Below are 22431 nucleotides of genomic sequence, written 5' to 3'. Positions count from 1 at the left end.
AAACTGAGGAACATGGGCAAAAGAAGCTAGCTCAGGTTGCAACCTTTAAGCAGAAAAAAAACACAAGGGCGTGCAGACCTGGCAAAAAAGCAACAGTGAGAAATCTACCCTCTGAAACAGACGAAGATGGACAACAGAGGCTAGCTCAGGTGGCAATTTTTAAGGAAAAATAAAAGGAAGTGCGTGGAGACCTGGGGAAAAAGCAACACGGAGAAATCTACCCTCTAGAACTGAGAAAGAAGCGCAACAGAGGCTAGCTCAGGTGGCAATCTTTAAGCAAAAAAAATAAAATAAAAAAATACAATGGCGAGGAGACCCGGTCAAAAAGCAACCCTGAAAAAGGTACCCTCTGAAACTGAGGAAGCAGGGCAACAGTGCCTAGCTCAGGTGACAATCTTTAAGCAAAAGAAACACACAAGGGCGTGGGGAGCTGGCGAAAAGGCAACACTGAGAAATCCACCCTATGAAACGGACGAAGATGGGCAACAGAGGCTAGCTCAGGTGGCAATCTTTAAGCAAAAAAAAATAAGATAAAAAAATACAATGGCGAGCAGACCCGGTCAAAAAGCAACCCTGAAAAAGGTACCCTCTGAAACTGAGGAAGCAGGGCAACAGTGCCTAGCTCAGGTGACAATCTTTAAGCAAAAGAAACACACAAGGGCGTGGGGAGCTGGCGAAAAGGCAACACTGAGAAATCCACCCTCTGAAACGGACGAAGATGGGCAACAGAGGCTAGCTCAGGTGGCAATCTTTAAGCAAAAAAAATAAAATAAAAAAATACAATGGCGAGGAGACCCGGTGAAAAAGCAACTCTGAAAAAGGTACCCTCTGAAACTGAGGAAGCAGGGCAACAGTGCCTAGCTCAGGTGACAATCTTTAAGCAAAAGAAACACACAAGGACTTGGGGAGCTGGCGAAAAGGTAACACTGAGAAATCGACCCTCTGAAACGGACGAAGATGGGCAACAGAGGCTAGCTCAGGTGGCAATCTTTAAGCAAAAGAAACACACAAGGGCGTGGAGACCTGGGGAAAAAGCAACACGGAGAAATCCACCCTCTGAAACTGAGGAAGATGGGCAAGAGAGGCTACCTCAGGTGGCAATCCTTAAGCAAAAACAAAGCACAAAGGCGTGGAGCCCTGGGGACAAAGCAACCCTGAAATATCTACCCTCTGAAACTGAGGAACATGGGCAAGAGAGGCTACCTCAGGTGGCAATCGTTAAGCAAAAACAAAACCCAAAGGCGTGGAGACCTGGGGAAAAAGCAACCCTGAAATATCTACCCTCTGAAACTGAGGAAGATGGGCAAGAGAGGCTGGCTTCAGGTGGCAATCTTTAAGCAAAAGAAACACACAAGGGCGTGGGGAGCTGGGGAAAAGGCAACACTGAGAAATCCACCCTCTGAAACGGACGAAGATGGGCAAGAGAGGCTGGCTTCAGGTGGCAATCGTTAAGCAAAAGAAACACACAAGGGCGTGGAGGCCTGGGGAAAAAGCAACACGGAGAAATCCACCCTCTGAAACTGAGGGACATGGGCAAAAGAAGCTAGCTCAGGTTGCAACCTTTAAGCAGAAAAAAAACACAAGGGCGTGCAGACCTGGCAAAAAAGCAACAGTGAGAAATCTACCCTCTGAAACCGACGAAGATGGACAACAGAGGCTAGCTCAGGTGGCAATTTTTAAGGAAAAATAAAAGGAAGTGCGTGGAGACCTGGGGAAAAAGCAACACGGAGAAATCTACCCTCTAGAACTGAGAAAGAAGCGCAACAGAGGCTAGCTCAGGTGGCAATCTTTAAGCAAAAAAAATAAAATAAAAAAATACAATGGCGAGGAGACCCGGTCAAAAAGCAACCCTGAAAAAGGTACCCTCTGAAACTGAGGAAGCAGGGCAACAGTGCCTAGCTCAGGTGACAATCTTTAAGCAAAAGAAACACACAAGGGCGTGGGGAGCTGGCGAAAAGGCAACACTGAGAAATCCACCCTCTGAAAAGGACGAAGATGGGCAACAGAGGCTAGCTCAGGTGGCAATCGTTAAGCAAAAACAAAGCACAAAGGCGTGGAGCCCTGGGGACAAAGCAACCCTGAAATATCTACCCTCTGAAACTGAGGAACATGGGCAACAGAGGCTAGCTCAGGTGGCAATCGTTAAGCAAAAACAAAGCACAAAGGCGTGGAGACCTGGGGAAAAAGCAACCCTGAAATATCTACCATCTGAAACTGAGGAAGATGGGCAAGAGAGGCTGGCTTCAGGTGGCAATCTTTAAGCAAAAGAAACACACAAGGGCGTGGGGAGCTGGCGAAAAGGCAACACTGAGAAATCCACCCTCTGAAACTGACGAACATGGGCAAAAGAAGCTAGCTCAGGTTGCAACCTTTAAGCAAAAAAAAAACACATGGGCGTGCAGACCTGGCAAAAAAGCAACAGTGAGAAATCTACCCTCTGAAACCGACGAAGATGGGCAACAGAGGCTAGCTCAGGTGGCAATTTTTAAGGAAAAATAAAAGGAAGTGCTTGGAGACCTGGGGAAAAAGCAACACGGAGAAATCTACCCTCTAGAACTGAGAAAGAAGCGCAACAGAGGCTAGCTCAGGTGGCAATCTTTAAGCAAAAAAAATAAAATAAAAAAATACAATGGCGAGGAGACCCGTTCAAAAAGCAACCCTGAAAAAGGTACCCTCTGAAACTGAGGAAGCAGGGCAACAGTGCCTAGCTCAGGTGACAATCTTTAAGCAAAAGAAACACACAAGGGCGTGGGGAGCTGGCGAAAAGGCAACACTGAGAAATCCACCCTCTGAAACGGACGAAGATGGGCAACAGAGGCTAGCTCAGGTGGCAATCTTTAAGCAAAAGAAACACACAAGGGCGTGGAGACCTGGGGAAAAAGCAACACTGAGAAATCCACCCTCTGAAACTGAGGAAGATGGGCAACAGATGCTACCTCAGGTGGCAATCGTTAAGCAAAAACAAAACCCAAAGGCGTGGAGACCTGGGGAAAAAGCAACCCTGAAATATCTACCCTCTGAAACTGAGGAAGATGAGCAAGAGAGGCTGGCTTCAGGTGGCAAACGTTAAGCAAAAGAAACACACAAGGGCGTGGAGACCTGGGGAAAAAGCAACACGGAGAAATCCACCCTCTGAAACTGACGAAGATGGGCAACAGAGGCTAGCTCAGGTGGCAATCGTTAAGCAAAAACAAAGCACAAAGGCGTGGAGCCCTGGGGACAAAGCAACCCTGAAATATCTACCCTCTGAAACTGAGGAACATGGGCAACAGAGGCTAGCTCAGGTGGCAATCGTTAAGCAAAAACAAAGCACAAAGGCGTGGAGACCTGGGGAAAAAGCAACCCTGAAATATCTACCATCTGAAACTGAGGAAGATGGGCAAGAGAGGCTGGCTTCAGTTGGCAATCTTTAAGCAAAAGAAACACACAAGGGCGTGGGGAGCTGGCGAAAAGGCAACACTGAGAAATCCACCCTCTGAAACTGACGAACATGGGCAAAAGAAGCTAGCTCAGGTTGCAACCTTTAAGCAAAAAAAAAACACATGGGCGTGCAGACCTGGCAAAAAAGCAACAGTGAGAAATCTACCCTCTGAAACCGACGAAGATGGACAACAGAGGCTAGCTCAGGTGGCAATTTTTAAGGAAAAATAAAAGGAAGTGCTTGGAGACCTGGGGAAAAAGCAACACGGAGAAATCTACCCTCTGAAACTGAGAAAGAAGCGCAACAGAGGCTAGCTCAGGTGGCAATCTTTAAGCAAAAAAAATAAAATAAAAAAATACAATGGCGAGGAGACCCGGTCAAAAAGCAACCCTGAAAAAGGTACCCTCTGAAACTGAGGAAGCAGGGCAACAGTGCCTAGCTCAGGTGACAATCTTTAAGCAAAAGAAACACACAAGGGCGTGGGGAGCTGGCGAAAAGGCAACACTGAGAAATCCACCCTCTGAAACGGACGAAGATGGGCAACAGAGGCTAGCTCAGGTGGCAATCTTTAAGCAAAAAAAATAAAATAAAAAAATACAATGGCGAGGAGACCCGGTCAAAAAGCAACCCTGAAAAAGGTACCCTCTGAAACTGAGGAAGCAGGGCAACAGTGCCTAGCTCAGGTGACAATCTTTAAGCAAAAGAAACACACAAGGGCGTGGGGAGCTGGCGAAAAGGCAACACTGAGAAATCCACCCTCTGAAACGGACGAAGATGGGCAACAGAGGCTAGCTCAGGTGGCAATCTTTAAGCAAAAAAAATAATATAAAAAAATACAATGGCGAGGAGACCCGGTCAAAAAGCAACCCTGAAAAAGGTACCCTCTGAAACTGAGGAAGCAGGGCAACAGTGCCTAGCTCAGGTGACAATCTTTAAGCAAAAGAAACACACAAGGGCGTGGGGAGCTGGCGAAAAGGCAACACTGAGAAATCCACCCTCTGAAACGGACGAAGATGGGCAACAGAGGCTATCTCAGATGGCAATCGTTAAGCAAAAGAAACACACAAGGGTGTGGAGAAATGGGGAAAAAGCAACACGGAGAAATCCACCCTCTGAAACTGACGAAGATGGGCAACAGAGGCTAGCTCAGGTGGCAATCCTTAAGCAAAAACAAAACCAAAAGGCGTGGAGACATGGGGAAAAAGCAACCCTGAAATATCTACCCTCTGAAACTGAGGAAGATGAGCAAGAGAGGCTGGCTTCAGGTGGCAAACGTTAAGCAAAAGAAACACACAAGGGCGTGGAGACCTGGGGAAAAAGCAACACGGAGAAATCCACCCTCTGAAACTGACGAAGATGGGCAACAGAGGCTAGCTCAGGTGGCAATCGTTAAGCAAAAACAAAGCACAAAGGCGTGGAGCCCTGGGGACAAAGCATCCCTGAAATATCTACCCTCTGAAACTGAGGAACATGGGCAACAGAGGCTAGCTCAGGTGGCAATCGTTAAGCAAAAACAAAGCACAAAGGCGTGGAGACCTGGGGAAAAAGCAACCCTGAAATATCTACCATCTGAAACTGAGGAAGATGGGCAAGAGAGGCTGGCTTCAGGTGGCAATCTTTAAGCAAAAGAAACACTCAAGGGCGTGGGGAGCTGGCGAAAAGGCAACACTGAGAAATCCACCCTCTGAAACTGACGAACATGGGCAAAAGAAGCTAGCTCAGGTTGCAACCTTTAAGCAGAAAAACAACACATGGGCGTGCAGGCCTGGCAAAAAAGCAACAGTGAGAAATCTACCCTCTGAAACCGACGAAGATGGGCAACAGAGGCTAGCTCAGGTGGCAATTTTTAAGGAAAAATAAAAGGAAGTGCGTGGAGACCTGGGGAAAAAGCAACACGGAGAAATCTACCCTCTAGAACTGAGAAAGAAGCGCAACAGAGGCTAGCTCAGGTGGCAATGTTTAAGCAAAAAAAAAAAAATAAAAAAATACAATGGCGAGGAGACCCGGTCAAAAAGCAACCCTGAAAAAGGTACCCTCTGAAACGGACGAAGATGGGCAACAGAGGCTAGCTCAGGTGGCAATCTTTAAGCAAAAGAAACACACAAGGGCGTGGAGACCTGGGGAAAAAGCAACACGGAGAAATCCACCCTCTGAAACTGAGGAAGATGGGCAAGAGAGGCTACCTCAGGTGGCAATCCTTAAGCAAAAACAAAGCACAAAGGCGTGGAGCCCTGGGGACAAAGCAACCCTGAAATATCTACCCTCTGAAACTGAGGAACATGGGCAAGAGAGGCTACCTCAGGTGGCAATCGTTAAGCAAAAACAAAACCCAAAGGCGTGGAGACCTGGGGAAAAAGCAACCCTGAAATATCTACCCTCTGAAACTGAGGAAGATGGGCAAGAGAGGCTGGCTTCAGGTGGCAATCTTTAAGCAAAAGAAACACACAAGGGCGTGGGGAGCTGGGGAAAAGGCAACACTGAGAAATCCACCCTCTGAAACGGACGAAGATGGGCAAGAGAGGCTGGCTTCAGGTGGCAATCGTTAAGCAAAAGAAACACACAAGGGCGTGGAGGCCTGGGGAAAAAGCAACACGGAGAAATCCACCCTCTGAAACTGAGGGACATGGGCAAAAGAAGCTAGCTCAGGTTGCAACCTTTAAGCAAAAAAAAAACACATGGGCGTGCAGACCTGGCAAAAAAGCAACAGTGAGAAATCTACCCTCTGAAACCGACGAAGATGGGCAACAGAGGCTAGCTCAGGTGGCAATTTTTAAGGAAAAATAAAAGGAAGTGCTTGGAGACCTGGGGAAAAAGCAACACGGAGAAATCTACCCTCTAGAACTGAGAAAGAAGCGCAACAGAGGCTAGCTCAGGTGGCAATCTTTAAGCAAAAAAAATAAAATAAAAAAATACAATGGCGAGGAGACCCGTTCAAAAAGCAACCCTGAAAAAGGTACCCTCTGAAACTGAGGAAGCAGGGCAACAGTGCCTAGCTCAGGTGACAATCTTTAAGCAAAAGAAACACACAAGGGCGTGGGGAGCTGGCGAAAAGGCAACACTGAGAAATCCACCCTCTGAAACGGACGAAGATGGGCAACAGAGGCTAGCTCAGGTGGCAATCTTTAAGCAAAAGAAACACACAAGGGCGTGGAGACCTGGGGAAAAAGCAACACTGAGAAATCCACCCTCTGAAACTGAGGAAGATGGGCAACAGAGGCTACCTCAGGTGGCAATCGTTAAGCAAAAACAAAACCCAAAGGCGTGGAGACCTGGGGAAAAAGCAACCCTGAAATATCTACCCTCTGAAACTGAGGAAGATGAGCAAGAGAGGCTGGCTTCAGGTGGCAAACGTTAAGCAAAAGAAACACACAAGGGCGTGGAGACCTGGGGAAAAAGCAACACGGAGAAATCCACCCTCTGAAACTGACGAAGATGGGCAACAGAGGCTAGCTCAGGTGGCAATCGTTAAGCAAAAACAAAGCACAAAGGCGTGGAGCCCTGGGGACAAAGCAACCCTGAAATATCTACCCTCTGAAACTGAGGAACATGGGCAACAGAGGCTAGCTCAGGTGGCAATCGTTAAGCAAAAACAAAGCACAAAGGCGTGGAGACCTGGGGAAAAAGCAACCCTGAAATATCTACCATCTGAAACTGAGGAAGATGGGCAAGAGAGGCTGGCTTCAGTTGGCAATCTTTAAGCAAAAGAAACACACAAGGGCGTGGGGAGCTGGCGAAAAGGCAACACTGAGAAATCCACCCTCTGAAACTGACGAACATGGGCAAAAGAAGCTAGCTCAGGTTGCAACCTTTAAGCAAAAAAAAAACACATGGGCGTGCAGACCTGGCAAAAAAGCAACAGTGAGAAATCTACCCTCTGAAACCGACGAAGATGGACAACAGAGGCTAGCTCAGGTGGCAATTTTTAAGGAAAAATAAAAGGAAGTGCTTGGAGACCTGGGGAAAAAGCAACACGGAGAAATCTACCCTCTGAAACTGAGAAAGAAGCGCAACAGAGGCTAGCTCAGGTGGCAATCTTTAAGCAAAAAAAATAAAATAAAAAAATACAATGGCGAGGAGACCCGGTCAAAAAGCAACCCTGAAAAAGGTACCCTCTGAAACTGAGGAAGCAGGGCAACAGTGCCTAGCTCAGGTGACAATCTTTAAGCAAAAGAAACACACAAGGGCGTGGGGAGCTGGCGAAAAGGCAACACTGAGAAATCCACCCTCTGAAACGGACGAAGATGGGCAACAGAGGCTAGCTCAGGTGGCAATCTTTAAGCAAAAAAAATAAAATAAAAAAATACAATGGCGAGGAGACCCGGTCAAAAAGCAACCCTGAAAAAGGTACCCTCTGAAACTGAGGAAGCAGGGCAACAGTGCCTAGCTCAGGTGACAATCTTTAAGCAAAAGAAACACACAAGGGCGTGGGGAGCTGGCGAAAAGGCAACACTGAGAAATCCACCCTCTGAAACGGACGAAGATGGGCAACAGAGGCTAGCTCAGGTGGCAATCTTTAAGCAAAAAAAATAATATAAAAAAATACAATGGCGAGGAGACCCGGTCAAAAAGCAACACTGAAAAAGGTACCCTCTGAAACTGAGGAAGCAGGGCAACAGTGCCTAGCTCAGGTGACAATCTTTAAGCAAAAGAAACACACAAGGGCGTGGGGAGCTGGCGAAAAGGCAACACTGAGAAATCCACCCTCTGAAACGGACGAAGATGGGCAACAGAGGCTATCTCAGATGGCAATCGTTAAGCAAAAGAAACACACAAGGGTGTGGAGACCTGGGGAAAAAGCAACACGGAGAAATCCACCCTCTGAAACTGACGAAGATGGGCAACAGAGGCTAGCTCAGGTGGCAATCCTTAAGCAAAAACAAAACCAAAAGGCGTGGAGACATGGGGAAAAAGCAACCCTGAAATATCTACCCTCTGAAACTGAGGAAGATGAGCAAGAGAGGCTGGCTTCAGGTGGCAAACGTTAAGCAAAAGAAACACACAAGGGCGTGGAGACCTGGGGAAAAAGCAACACGGAGAAATCCACCCTCTGAAACTGACGAAGATGGGCAACAGAGGCTAGCTCAGGTGGCAATCGTTAAGCAAAAACAAAGCACAAAGGCGTGGAGCCCTGGGGACAAAGCATCCCTGAAATATCTACCCTCTGAAACTGAGGAACATGGGCAACAGAGGCTAGCTCAGGTGGCAATCGTTAAGCAAAAACAAAGCACAAAGGCGTGGAGACCTGGGGAAAAAGCAACCCTGAAATATCTACCATCTGAAACTGAGGAAGATGGGCAAGAGAGGCTGGCTTCAGGTGGCAATCTTTAAGCAAAAGAAACACTCAAGGGCGTGGGGAGCTGGCGAAAAGGCAACACTGAGAAATCCACCCTCTGAAACTGACGAACATGGGCAAAAGAAGCTAGCTCAGGTTGCAACCTTTAAGCAGAAAAACAACACATGGGCGTGCAGGCCTGGCAAAAAAGCAACAGTGAGAAATCTACCCTCTGAAACCGACGAAGATGGGCAACAGAGGCTAGCTCAGGTGGCAATTTTTAAGGAAAAATAAAAGGAAGTGCGTGGAGACCTGGGGAAAAAGCAACACGGAGAAATCTACCCTCTAGAACTGAGAAAGAAGCGCAACAGAGGCTAGCTCAGGTGGCAATGTTTAAGCAAAAAAAAAAAAATAAAAAAATACAATGGCGAGGAGACCCGGTCAAAAAGCAACCCTGAAAAAGGTACCCTCTGAAACGGACGAAGATGGGCAACAGAGGCTAGCTCAGGTGGCAATCTTTAAGCAAAAGAAACACACAAGGGCGTGGAGACCTGGGGAAAAAGCAACACGGAGAAATCCACCCTCTGAAACTGAGGAAGATGGGCAAGAGAGGCTACCTCAGGTGGCAATCCTTAAGCAAAAACAAAGCACAAAGGCGTGGAGCCCTGGGGACAAAGCAACCCTGAAATATCTACCCTCTGAAACTGAGGAACATGGGCAAGAGAGGCTACCTCAGGTGGCAATCGTTAAGCAAAAACAAAACCCAAAGGCGTGGAGACCTGGGGAAAAAGCAACCCTGAAATATCTACCCTCTGAAACTGAGGAAGATGGGCAAGAGAGGCTGGCTTCAGGTGGCAATCTTTAAGCAAAAAAAATAAAATAAAAAAATACAATGGCGAGGAGACCCGGTCAAAAAGCAACCCTGAAAAAGGTACCCTCTGAAACTGAGGAAGCAGGGCAACAGTGCCTAGCTCAGGTGACAATCTTTAAGCAAAAGAAACACACAAGGGCGTGGGGAGCTGGCGAAAAGGTAACACTGAGAAATCCACCCTCTGAAACGGACGAAGATGGGCAACAGAGGCTAGCTCAGGTGGCAATCTTTAAGCAAAAGAAACACACAAGGGCGTGGAGACCTGGGGAAAAAGCAACACGGAGAAATCCACCCTCTGAAACTGAGGAAGATGGGCAAGAGAGGCTACCTCAGGTGGCAATCCTTAAGCAAAAACAAAGCACAAAGGCGTGGAGCCCTGGGGACAAAGCAACCCTGAAATATCTACCCTCTGAAACTGAGGAAGATGGGCAAGAGAGGCTAGCTCAGGTGGCACTCGTTAAGCAAAAACAAAACACAAAGGCGTGGACACCTGGGGAAAAAGCAACCCTGAAATATCTACCCTCTGAAACTGAGGAAGATGGGCAAGAGAGGCTGGCTTCAGGTGGCAAACTTTAATCAAAAGAAACACACAAGGGCGTGGAGACCTGAGGAAAAAGCAGCACTGAGAAATACACCCTCTGAAACTGACGAAGATGGGCAAGAGAGGCTAGCTCAGGTGGCACTCGTTAAGCAAAAACAAAACACAAAGGCGTGGAGACCTGGGGAAAAAGCAACCCTGAAATATCTACCCTCTGAAACTGACGAAGATGGGCAACAGAGGCTAGCTCAGGTGGCAACCGTTAAGCAAAAACAAAACCCAAAGGCGTGGAGACCTGGGGACAAAGCAACCCTGAAATATCTACCCTCTGAAACTGAGGAAGTTGGGCAAGAGAGGCTGGCTTCAGGTGGCAATCGTTAAGCAAAAGAAACACACAAGGGCCTGGAGACCTGGGGAAGAAGCAACATTCAGAAATCCACCCTCTGAAACTGAGGAAGATGGGCAACAGAGGCTACCTCAGGTGGCAATCGTTAAGCCAAAGAAACACACAAGGGTGTGGAGACCTGGGGAAAAAGCAACACGGAGAAATCCACCCTCTGAAACTGACGAACATGGGCAAAAGAAGCTAGCTCAGGTTGCAACCTTTAAGCAGAAAAAAAACACATGGGCGTGCAGACCTGGCAAAAAAGCAACAGTGAGAAATCTACCCTCTGAAACCGACGAAGATGGGCAACAGAGGCTAGCTCAGGTGGCAATGTTTAAGGAAAAATAAAAGGAAGTGCGTGGAGACCTGGGGAAAAAGCAACACGGAGAAATCTACCCTCTAGAACTGAGAAAGAAGCGCAACAGAGGCTAGCTCAGGTGGCAATCTTTAAGCAAAAAAAATAAAATAAAAAAATACAATGGCGAGGAGACCCGGTCAAAAAGCAACCCTGAAAAAGGTACCCTCTGAAACTGAGGAAGCAGGGCAACAGTGCCTAGCTCAGGTGACAATCTTTAAGCAAAAGAAACACACAAGGGCGTGGGGAGCTGGCGAAAAGGTAACACTGAGAACTCCACCCTCTGAAACGGACGAAGATGGGCAACAGAGGCTAGCTCAGGTGGCAATCTTTAAGCAAAAGAAACACACAAGGGCGTGGAGACCTGGGGAAAAAGCAACACGGAGAAATCCACCCTCTGAAACTGAGGAAGATGGGCAAGAGAGGCTACCTCAGGTGGCAATCCTTAAGCAAAAACAAAGCACAAAGGCCTGGAGCCCTGGGGACAAAGAAACCCTGAGATATCTACCCTCTGAAACTGAGGAAGATGGGCAAGAGAGGCTAGCTCAGGTGGCACTCGTTAAGCAAAAACAAAACACAAAGGCGTGGAGACCTGGGGAAAAAGCAACCCTGAAATATCTACCCTCTGAAACTGACGAAGATGGGCAACAGAGGCTAGCTCAGGTGGCAACCGTTAAGCAAAAACAAAACCCAAAGGCGTGGAGACCTGGGGACAAAGCAACCCTGAAATATCTACCCTCTGAAACTGAGGAAGTTGGGCAAGAGAGGCTGGCTTCAGGTGGCAATCGTTAAGCAAAAGAAACACACAAGGGCCTGGAGACCTGGGGAATAAGCAACATTCAGAAATCCACCCTCTGAAACTGAGGAAGATGGGCAACAGAGGCTACCTCAGGTGGCAATCGTTAAGCCAAAGAAACACACAAGGGTGTGGAGACCTGGGGAAAAAGCAACACGGAGAAATCCACCCTCTGAAACTGACGAACATGGGCAAAAGAAGCTAGCTCAGGTTGCAACCTTTAAGCAGAAAAAAAACACATGGGCGTGCAGACCTGGCAAAAAAGCAACAGTGAGAAATCTACCCTCTGAAACCGACGAAGATGGGCAACAGAGGCTAGCTCAGGTGGCAATGTTTAAGGAAAAATAAAAGGAAGTGCGTGGAGACCTGGGGAAAAAGCAACACGCAGAAATCTACCCTCTAGAACTGAGAAAGAAGCGCAACAGAGGCTAGCTCAGGTGGCAATCTTTAAGCAAAAAAAATAAAATAAAAAAATACAATGGCGAGGAGACCCGGTCAAAAATCAACCCTGAAAAAGGTACCCTCTGAAACTGAGGAAGCAGGGCAACAGTGCCTAGCTCAGGTGACAATCTTTAAGCAAAAGAAACACACAAGGGCGTGGGGAGCTGGCGAAAAGGTAACACTGAGAAATCCACCCTCTGAAACGGACGAAGATGGGCAACAGAGGCTAGCTCAGGTGGCAATCTTTAAGCAAAAGAAACACACAAGGGCGTGGAGACCTGGGAAAAAGCAACACGGAGAAATCCACCCTCTGAAACTGAGGAAGATGGGCAACAGAGGCTACCTCAGGTGGCAATCCTTAAGCAAAAACAAAGCACAAAGGCGTGGAGCCCTGGGGACAAAGCAACCCTGAAATATCTACCCTCTGAAACTGAGGAAGATGGGCAAGAGAGGCTAGCTCAGGTGGCACTCGTTAAGCAAAAACAAAACACAAAGGCGTGGAGACCTGGGGAAAAAGCAACCCTGAAATATCTACCATCTGAAACTGAGGAAGATGGGCAAGAGAGGCTGGCTTCAGGTGGCAATCTTTAAGCAAAAGAAACACACAAGGGCGTGGGGAGCTGGCGAAAAGGCAACACTGAGAAATCCACCCTCTGAAACGGACGAAGATGGGCAACAGAGGCTAGCTCAGGTGGCAATCTTTAAGCAAAAAAAATAAAATAAAAAAATACAATGGCGAGGAGACCCGGTCAAAAAGCAACCCTGAAAAAGGTACCCTCTGAAACTGAGGAAGCAGGGCAACAGTGCCTAGCTCAGGTGACAATCTATAAGCAAAAGAAACACACAAGGGCGTGGGGAGCTGGCGAAAAGTTAACACTGAGAAATCCACCCTCTGAAACGGACGAAGATGGGCAACAGAGGCTAGCTCAGGTGGCAATCTTTAAGCAAAAGAAACTCACAAGGGCGTGGAGACCTGGGGAAAAAGCAACACGGAGAAATCCACCCTCTGAAACTGAAGAAGATGGGCAAGAGAGGCTACCTCAGGTGGCAATCCTTAAGCAAAAACAAAGCACAAAGGCGTGGAGCCCTGGGGACAAAGCAACCCTGAAATATCTACCCTCTGAAACTGAGGAAGATGGGCAAGAGAGGCTAGCTCAGGTGGCACTCGTTAAGCAAAAACAAAACACAAAGGCGTGGAGACCTGGGGAAAAAGCAACCCTGAAATATCTACCCTCTGAAAGTGAGGAAGATGGGCAAGAGAGGCTGGCTTCAGGTGGCAATCGTTAAGCAAAAGAAACACACAAGGGCCTGGAGACCTGGGGAAAAAGCAACATTCAGAAATCCACCCTCTGAAACTGAGGAAGATGGGCAACAGAGGCTACCTCAGGTGGCAATCGTTAAGCCAAAGAAACACACAAGGGTGTGGAGACCTGGGGAAAAAGCAACACGGAGAAATCCACCCTCTGAAACTGACGAACATGGGCAAAAGAAGCTAGCTCAGGTTGCAACCTTTAAGCAGAAAAAAAACACATGGGCGTGCAGACCTGGCAAAAAAGCAACAGTGAGAAATCTACCCTCTGAAACCGACGAAGATGGGCAACAGAGGCTAGCTCAGGTGGCAATTTTTAAGGAAAAATAAAAGGAAGTGCGTGGAGACCTGGGGAAAAAGCAACACGGAGAAATCTACCCTCTAGAACTGAGAAAGAAGCGCAACAGAGGCTAGCTCAGGTGGCAATCTTTAAGCAAAAAAAATAAAATAAAAAAATACAATGGCGAGGAGACCCGGTCAAAAAGCAACCCTGAAAAAGGTACCCTTTGAAACTGAGGAAGCAGGGCAACAGTGCCTAGCTCAGGTGACAATCTTTAAGCAAAAGAAACACACAAGGGTGTGGGGAGCTGGCGAAAAGGCAACACTGAGAAATCCACCCTTTGAAACGGACGAAGATGGGCAACAGAGGCTAGCTCAGGTGGCAATCTTTAAGCAAAAAAAATAAAATAAAAAAATACAATGGCGAGGAGACCCGGTCAAAAAGCAACCCTGAAAAAGGTACCCTCTGAAACTGAGGAAGCAGGGCAACAGTGCCTAGCTCAGGTGACAATCTTTAAGCAAAAGAAACACACAAGGGCGTGGGGAGCTGGTGAAAAGGTAACACTGAGAACTCCACCCTCTGAAACGGACGAAGATGGGCAACAGAGGCTAGCTCAGGTGGCAATCTTTAAGCAAAAGAAACACACACGGGCGTGGAGACCTGGGGAAAAAGCAACACGGAGAAATCCACCCTCTGAAACTGAGGAAGATGGGCAAGAGAGGCTACCTCAGGTGGCAATCCTTAAGCAAAAACAAAGCACAAAGGCGTGGAGCCCTGGGGACAAAGAAACCCTGAGATATCTACCCTCTGAAACTGAGGAAGATGGGCAAGAGAGGCTAGCTCAGGTGGCACTCGTTAAGCAAAAACAAAACACAAAGGCGTGGAGACCTGGGGAAAAAGCAACCCTGAAATATCTACCCTCTGAAACTGACGAAGATGGGCAACAGAGGCTAGCTCAGGTGGCAACCGTTAAGCAAAAACAAAACCCAAAGGCGTGGAGACCTGGGGACAAAGCAACCCTGAAATATCTACCCTCTGAAACTGAGGAAGTTGGGCAAGAGAGGCTGGCTTCAGGTGGCAATCGTTAAGCAAAAGAAACACACAAGGGCGTGGAGACCTGGGGAAGAAGCAACATTCAGAAATCCACCCTCTGAAACTGAGGAAGATGGGCAACAGAGGCTACCTCAGGTGGCAATCGTTAAGCCAAAGAAACACACAAGGGTGTGGAGACCTGGGGAAAAAGCAACACGGAGAAATCCACCCTCTGAAACTGACGAACATGGGCAAAAGAAGCTAGCTCAGGTTGCAACCTTTAAGCAGAAAAAAAACACATGGGCGTGCAGACCTGGCAAAAAAGCAACAGTGAGAAATCTACCCTCTGAAACCGACGAAGATGGGCAACAGAGGCTAGCTCAGGTGGCAATGTTTAAGGAAAAATAAAAGGAAGTGCGTGGAGACCTGGGGAAAAAGCAACACGCAGAAATCTACCCTCTAGAACTGAGAAAGCAGCGCAACAGAGGCTAGCTCAGGTGGCAATCTTTAAGCAAAAAAAATAAAATAAAAAAATACAATGGCGAGGAGACCCGGTCAAAAAGCAACCCTGAAAAAGGTACCCTCTGAAACTGAGGAAGCAGGGCAACAGTGCCTAGCTCAGGTGACAATCTTTAAGCAAAAGAAACACACAAGGGTGTGGGGAGCTGGCGAAAAGGCAACACTGAGAAATCCACCCTTTGAAACGGACGAAGATGGGCAACAGAGGCTAGCTCAGGTGGCAATCTTTAAGCAAAAAAAATAAAATAAAAAAATACAATGGCGAGGAGACCCGGTCAAAAAGCAACCCTGAAAAAGGTACCCTCTGAAACTGAGGAAGCAGGGCAACAGTGCCTAGCTCAGGTGACAATCTTTAAGCAAAAGAAACACACAAGGGCGTGGGGAGCTGGTGAAAAGGTAACACTGAGAACTCCACCCTCTGAAACGGACGAAGATGGGCAACAGAGGCTAGCTCAGGTGGCAATCTTTAAGCAAAAGAAACACACACGGGCGTGGAGACCTGGGGAAAAAGCAACACGGAGAAATCCACCCTCTGAAACTGAGGAAGATGGGCAAGAGAGGCTACCTCAGGTGGCAATCCTTAAGCAAAAACAAAGCACAAAGGCGTGGAGCCCTGGGGACAAAGAAACCCTGAGATATCTACCCTCTGAAACTGAGGAAGATGGGCAAGAGAGGCTAGCTCAGGTGGCACTCGTTAAGCAAAAACAAAACACAAAGGCGTGGAGACCTGGGGAAAAAGCAACCCTGAAATATCTACCCTCTGAAACTGACGAAGATGGGCAACAGAGGCTAGCTCAGGTGGCAACCGTTAAGCAAAAACAAAACCCAAAGGCGTGGAGACCTGGGGACAAAGCAACCCTGAAATATCTACCCTCTGAAACTGAGGAAGTTGGGCAAGAGAGGCTGGCTTCAGGTGGCAATCGTTAAGCAAAAGAAACACACAAGGGCGTGGAGACCTGGGGAAGAAGCAACATTCAGAAATCCACCCTCTGAAACTGAGGAAGATGGGCAACAGAGGCTTCCTCAGGTGGCAATCGTTAAGCCAAAGAAACACACAAGGGTGTGGAGACCTGGGGAAAAAGCAACACGGAGAAATCCACCCTCTGAAACTGACGAACATGGGCAAAAGAAGCTAGCTCAGGTTGCAACCTTTAAGCAGAAAAAAAACACATGGGCGTGCAGACCTGGCAAAAAAGCAACAGTGAGAAATCTACCCTCTGAAACCGACGAAGATGGGCAACAGAGGCTAGCTCAGGTGGCAATGTTTAAGGAAAAATAAAAGGAAGTGCGTGGAGACCTGGGGAAAAAGCAACACGCAGAAATCTACCCTCTAGAACTGAGAAAGCAGCGCAACAGAGGCTAGCTCAGGTGGCAATCTTTAAGCAAAAAAAATAAAATAAAAAAATACAATGGCGAGGAGACCCGGTCAAAAAGCAACCCTGAAAAAGGTACCCTCTGAAACTGAGGAAGCAGGGCAACAGTGCCTAGCTCAGGTGACAATCTTTAAGCAAAAGAAACACACAAGGGCGTGGGGAGCTGGCGAAAAGGCAACACTGAGAAATCCACCCTCTGAAACGGACGAAGATGGGCAACAGAGGCTAGCTCAGGTGGCAATCTTTAAGCAAAAAAAATAAAATAAAAAAATACAATGGCGAGGAGACCCGGTCAAAAATCAACCCTGAAAAAGGTACCCTCTGAAACTGAGGAAGCAGGGCAACAGTGCCTAGCTCAGGTGACAATCTTTAAGCAAAAGAAACACACAAGGGCGTGGGGAGCTGGCGAAAAGGTAACACTGAGAAATCCACCCTCTGAAACGGACGAAGATGGGCAACAGAGGCTAGCTCAGGTGGCAATCTTTAAGCAAAAGAAACACACAAGGGCGTGGAGACCTGGGAAAAAGCAACACGGAGAAATCCACCCTCTGAAACTGAGGAAGATGGGCAACAGAGGCTACCTCAGGTGGCAATCCTTAAGCAAAAACAAAGCACAAAGGCGTGGAGCCCTGGGGACAAAGCAACCCTGAAATATCTACCCTCTGAAACTGAGGAAGATGGGCAAGAGAGGCTAGCTCAGGTGGCACTCGTTAAGCAAAAACAAAACACAAAGGCGTGGAGACCTGGGGAAAAAGCAACCCTGAAATATCTACCATCTGAAACTGAGGAAGATGGGCAAGAGAGGCTGGCTTCAGGTGGCAATCTTTAAGCAAAAGAAACACACAAGGGCGTGGGGAGCTGGCGAAAAGGCAACACTGAGAAATCCACCCTCTGAAACGGACGAAGATGGGCAACAGAGGCTAGCTCAGGTGGCAATCTTTAAGCAAAAAAAATAAAATAAAAAAATACAATGGCGAGGAGACCCGGTCAAAAAGCAACCCTGAAAAAGGCACCCTCTGAAACTGAGGAAGCAGGGCAACAGTGCCTAGCTCAGGTGACAATCTATAAGCAAAAGAAACACACAAGGGCGTGGGGAGCTGGCGAAAAGTTAACACTGAGAAATCCACCCTCTGAAACGGACGAAGATGGGCAACAGAGGCTAGCTCAGGTGGCAATCTTTAAGCAAAAGAAACACACAAGGGCGTGGAGACCTGGGGAAAAAGCAACACGGAGAAATCCACCCTCTGAAACTGAAGAAGATGGGCAAGAGAGGCTACCTCAGGTGGCAATCCTTAAGCAAAAACAAAGCACAAAGGCGTGGAGCCCTGGGGACAAAGCAACCCTGAAATATCTACCCTCTGAAACTGAGGAAGATGGGCAAGAGAGGCTAGCTCAGGTGGCACTCGTTAAGCAAAAACAAAACACAAAGGCGTGGAGACCTGGGGACAAAGCAACCCTGAAATATCTACCCTCTGAAAGTGAGGAAGATGGGCAAGAGAGGCTGGCTTCAGGTGGCAATCGTTAAGCAAAAGAAACACACAAGGGCCTGGAGACCTGGGGAAAAAGCAACATTCAGAAATCCACCCTCTGAAACTGAGGAAGATGGGCAACAGAGGCTACCTCAGGTGGCAATCGTTAAGCCAAAGAAACACACAAGGGTGTGGAGACCTGGGGAAAAAGCAACACGGAGAAATCCACCCTCTGAAACTGACGAACATGGGCAAAAGAAGCTAGCTCAGGTTGCAACCTTTAAGCAGAAAAAAAACACATGGGCGTGCAGACCTGGCAAAAAAGCAACAGTGAGAAATCTACCCTCTGAAACCGACGAAGATGGGCAACAGAGGCTAGCTCAGGTGGCAATTTTTAAGGAAAAATAAAAGGAAGTGCGTGGAGACCTGGGGAAAAAGCAACACGGAGAAATCTACCCTCTAGAACTGAGAAAGAAGCGCAACAGAGGCTAGCTCAGGTGGCAATCTTTAAGCAAAAAAAATAAAATAAAAAAATACAATGGCGAGGAGACCCGGTCAAAAAGCAACCCTGAAAAAGGTACCCTTTGAAACTGAGGAAGCAGGGCAACAGTGCCTAGCTCAGGTGACAATCTTTAAGCAAAAGAAACACACAAGGGTGTGGGGAGCTGCCGAAAAGGCAACACTGAGAAATCCACCCTCTGAAACGGACGAAGATGGGCAACAGAGGCTAGCTCAGGTGGCAATCTTTAAGCAAAAAAAATAAAATAAAAAAATACAATGGCGAGGAGACCCGGTCAAAAATCAACCCTGAAAAAGGTACCCTCTGAAACTGAGGAAGCAGGGCAACAGTGCCTAGCTCAGGTGACAATCTTTAAGCAAAAGAAACACACAAGGGCGTGGGGAGCTGGCGAAAAGGTAACACTGAGAACTCCACCCTCTGAAACGGACGAAGATGGGCAACAGAGGCTAGCTCAGGTGGCAATCTTTAAGCAAAAGAAACACACAAGGGCGTGGAGACCTGGGGAAAAAGCAACACGGAGAAATCCACCCTCTGAAACTGAGGAAGATGGGCAAGAGAGGCTACCTCAGGTGGCAATCCTTAAGCAAAAACAAATTACAAAGGCGTGGAGCCCTGGGGACAAAGAAACCCTGAAATATCTACCCTCTGAAACTGAGGAAGATGGGCAAGAGAGGCTAGCTCAGGTGGCACTCGTTAAGCAAAAACAAAACACAAAGGCGTGGAGACCTGGGGAAAAAGCAACCCTGAAATATCTACCCTCTGAAACTGAGGAAGATGGGCAAGAGAGGCTGGCTTCAGGTGGCAATCGTTAAGCAAAAGAAACACACAAGGGCGTGGAGACCTGGGGAAAAAGCAACATTCAGAAATCCACCCTCTGAAACTGAGGAAGATGGGCAACAGAGGCTACCTCAGGTGGCAATCGTTAAGCCAAAGAAACACACAAGGGTGTGGAGACCTGGGGAAAAAGCAACACGGAGAAATCCACCCTCTGAAACTGACGAACATGGGCAAAAGAAGCTAGCTCAGGTTGCAACCTTTAAGCAGAAAAACAACACATGGGCGTGCAGACCTGGCAAAAAAGCAACAGTGAGAAATCTACCCTCTGAAACCGACGAAGATGGGCAACAGAGGCTAGCTCAGGTGGCAATTTTTAAGGAAAAATAAAAGGAAGTGCGTGGAGACCCGTGGAAAAAGCAACACGGAGAAATCTACCCTCTAGAACTGAGAAAGAAGCGCAACAGAGGGTAGCTCAGGTGGCAATCTTTAAGCAAAAAAAATAAAATAAAAAAATACAATGGCGAGGAGACCCGGTCAAAAAACAACCCTGAAAAATGTACCCTCTGAAACTGAGGAAGCAGGGCAACAGTGCCTAGCTCAGGTGACAATCTTTAAGCAAAAGAAACACACAAGGGCGTGGGGAGCTGGCGAAAAGGCAACACTGAGAAATCCACCCTCTGAAACGGACGAAGATGGGCAACAGAGGCTAGCTCAGGTGGCAATCTTTAAGCAAAAGAAACACACAAGGGCGTGGAGACCTGGGAAAAAGCAACACGGAGAAATCCACCCTCTGAAACTGAGGAAGATGGGCAACAGAGGCTACCTCAGGTGGCAATCCTTAAGCAAAAACAAAGCACAAAGGCGTGGAGCCCTGGGGACAAAGCAACCCTGAAATATCTACCCTCTGAAACTGAGGAACATGGGCAAGAGAGGCTAGCTCAGGTGGCACTCGTTAAGCAAAAACAAAACACAAAGGCGTGGAGACCTGGGGAAAAAGCAACCCTGAAATATCTACCATCTGAAACTGAGGAAGATGGGCAAGAGAGGCTGGCTTCAGGTGGCAATCTTTAAGCAAAAGAAACACACAAGGGCGTGGGGAGCTGGCGAAAAGGCAACACTGAGAAATCCACCCTCTGAAACGGACGAAGATGGGCAACAGAGGCTAGCTCAGGTGGCAATCTTTAAGCAAAAAAAATAAAATAAAAAAATACAATGGCGAGGAGACCCGGTCAAAAAGCAACCCTGAAAAAGGTACCCTCTGAAACTGAGGAAGCAGGGCAACAGTGCCTAGCTCAGGTGACAATCTATAAGCAAAAGAAACACACAAGGGCGTGGGGAGCTGGCGAAAAGTTAACACTGAGAAATCCACCCTCTGAAACGGACGAAGATGGGCAACAGAGGCTAGCTCAGGTGGCAATCTTTAAGCAAAAGAAACACACAAGGGCGTGGAGACCTGGGGAAAAAGCAACACGGAGAAATCCACCCTCTGAAACTGAAGAAGATGGGCAAGAGAGGCTACCTCAGGTGGCAATCCTTAAGCAAAAACAAAGCACAAAGGCGTGGAGCCCTGGGGACAAAGCGTCCCTGAAATATCTACCCTCTGAAACTGAGGAAGATGGGCAAGAGAGGCTAGCTCAGGTGGCACTCGTTAAGCAAAAACAAAACACAAAGGCGTGGAGACCTGGGGAAAAAGCAACCCTGAAATATCTACCCTCTGAAAGTGAGGAAGATGGGCAAGAGAGGCTGGCTTCAGGTGGCAATCGTTAAGCAAAAGAAACACACAAGGGCGTGGAGACCTGGGGAAAAAGCAACATTCAGAAATCCACCCTCTGAAACTGAGGAAGATGGGCAACAGAGGCTACCTCAGGTGGCAATCGTTAAGCCAAAGAAACACACAAGGGTGTGGAGACCTGGGGAAAAAGCAACACGGAGAAATCCACCCTCTGAAACTGACGAACATGGGCAAAAGAAGCTAGCTCAGGTTGCAACCTTTAAGCAGAAAAAAAACACATGGGCGTGCAGACCTGGCAAAAAAGCAACAGTGAGAAATCTACCCTCTGAAACCGACGAAGATGGGCAACAGAGGCTAGCTCAGGTGGCAATTTTTAAGGAAAAATAAAAGGAAGTGCGTGGAGACCTGGGGAAAAAGCAACACGGAGAAATCTACCCTCTAGAACTGAGAAAGAAGCGCAACAGAGGCTAGCTCAGGTGGCAATCTTTAAGCAAAAAAAATAAAATAAAAAAATACAATGGCGAGGAGACCCGGTCAAAAAGCAACCCTGAAAAAGGTACCCTTTGAAACTGAGGAAGCAGTGCAACAGTGCCTAGCTCAGGTGACAATCTTTAAGCAAAAGAAACACACAAGGGTGTGGGGAGCTGCCGAAAAGGCAACACTGAGAAATCCACCCTCTGAAACGGACGAAGATGGGCAACAGAGGCTAGCTCAGGTGGCAATCTTTAAGCAAAAAAAATAAAATAAAAAAATACAATGGCGAGGAGACCCGGTCAAAAATCAACCCTGAAAAAGGTACCCTCTGAAACTGAGGAAGCAGGGCAACAGTGCCTAGCTCAGGTGACAATCTTTAAGCAAAAGAAACACACAAGGGCGTGGGGAGCTGGCGAAAAGGTAACACTGAGAACTCCACCCTCTGAAACGGACGAAGATGGGCAACAGAGGCTAGCTCAGGTGGCAATCTTTAAGCAAAAGAAACACACAAGGGCGTGGAGACCTGGGGAAAAAGCAACACGGAGAAATCCACCCTCTGAAACTGAGGAAGATGGGCAAGAGAGGCTACCTCAGGTGGCAATCCTTAAGCAAAAACAAATTACAAAGGCGTGGAGCCCTGGGGACAAAGAAACCCTGAAATATCTACCCTCTGAAACTGAGGAAGATGGGCAAGAGAGGCTAGCTCAGGTGGCACTCGTTAAGCAAAAACAAAACACAAAGGCGTGGAGACCTGGGGAAAAAGCAACCCTGAAATATCTACCCTCTGAAACTGAGGAAGATGGGCAAGAGAGGCTGGCTTCAGGTGGCAATCGTTAAGCAAAAGAAACACACAAGGGCGTGGAGACC

The sequence above is a fragment of the Equus asinus genome, unplaced genomic scaffold (genome assembly GCF_041296235.1).
Source record: "Equus asinus isolate D_3611 breed Donkey unplaced genomic scaffold, EquAss-T2T_v2 contig_194, whole genome shotgun sequence".
In the NCBI taxonomy this organism is placed as follows: Eukaryota; Metazoa; Chordata; class Mammalia; order Perissodactyla; family Equidae; genus Equus; species Equus asinus.
This window is presented reverse-complemented; position numbering follows the sequence as displayed.